Source organism: Ceratina calcarata, unplaced genomic scaffold (genome assembly GCF_001652005.2).
Source record: "Ceratina calcarata isolate Rehan_Ccalc_2016 unplaced genomic scaffold, ASM165200v1 scaffold347.2, whole genome shotgun sequence".
NCBI classification, from domain to species: Eukaryota; Metazoa; Arthropoda; class Insecta; order Hymenoptera; family Apidae; genus Ceratina; species Ceratina calcarata.
In genome coordinates this window covers 391,031-392,400 of record NW_017157600.1, presented here as the reverse complement: position 1 = coordinate 392,400, position 1,370 = coordinate 391,031, and the positions used below count along the sequence as shown (strand labels likewise).

At 38.5% G+C, this 1,370-nt stretch overlaps 1 protein-coding gene across 1 annotated transcript in view; it reads left to right on the top strand.

Annotated features, from left to right (window-relative positions):
• The window catches only part of NfI (Nuclear factor I), a 67,675-nt gene that overhangs the window by 48,987 nt on the left and 17,318 nt on the right, over positions 1-1,370 (top strand). The window lies entirely within an intron of this gene.

Below are 1,370 nucleotides of genomic sequence, written 5' to 3'. Positions count from 1 at the left end.
CCAGCCGTTTTGTTACGAGCGCTAATTTGAGATATGTTAACACGTGGACCCTATATTATTTATTTATTTAAAAATCTTTGCGATTCTTTATTACATACATAAATATGGCATAAAATGTTCCACATCAGTATGCAGTTTCGCATAAATTCTGATAACGAGATGTGCCTCGAAAATAACTTCACAAACACCATAATTGACTCTCTCATTCTATAAAACAGTCTCCACGTGTTAAGATTCTCCCTTGATTTCCAGAAAAAAAAGACGATTTAAACTGAAGGATAAATTCTTTATGAAAAACTGTATACATATATATATCTCTCGGAAGCGAGTTTTCTTTTAACGAAGCGTTTAATTATGGGATGATATCTACTGTAAGTACTCTGCATACCGGAATGCACACTCGCTAGACCGGAAGTGTACGGCTAAAGACACAAAGAAACACAGAGACGAGAATTATTTCGGCCAGCCCTTCGCCCTAATAAAACTCCCTGACATCTGATCCGTTCCCCGAGTCATCACTTTATTTATTTCTTTAATTCGTTCGCCAATCCCGGAAGTCACCACAGCAGAGAGCAATAGATTGATAACTTGGTTCCCTGTTACCCGCGTGCTTCATTATTGTCCGCTTGTTTGCCTGACGAGTTCACTAATAAACAATTCTAACCACGTTCCCGCGACGACGAGCATCGCGTGAGAGAAAACGCGAAAACCGGAGGTGAACGACAGAAGGAAGGCGCAATCGACTTCCCCGGTTTCACGTTGCCGTTCTTACTGGCTTACAAATCGCGATATGGTGTTTTTCTTCGAGTAAACAGCCACGGCGCAACGATGATGTTCTACGAAATCGGATCAGAAACGTTGTAGCAATGCCAGGAACATTTGAAAACGATACTGTTCACGATCATTATACACAATTTCTATAAATCACTTTTAAATATTTCGTTTATTTTATCAAAAGTATGAGAATGAAACAAAATAAGAAACATTGAATTAATGTAACATTTTGATTGTTGAAACTTGAGAAATTATATGCAGAAGTAAAATGACAGTTTTACTTTTTAAAGCTTTTGGTAGAATTTCTGGTGATATTGCTACGAACGCTGGCATATCGCGGGGGCGTTTATGTGTTTTTAATGCGCATCCTCGTTGCACCGAGCTGCTGCGTCGAATTGTCCAGTGTGCGATAGACCCAAACTGAGCTCAGCCAGGCATCATGTAAGTAAATCGATCCCAAGAATTGCTGGATCTCGATCCCCTTAGACAATCTAGTACAATGACAGTCTCACTAATCTAATTTGATTGCTGATATATATTTCAGTATAAATATTTTACCAATTCATTTGAGGTTGTATAAACCCTTACATAAAAAC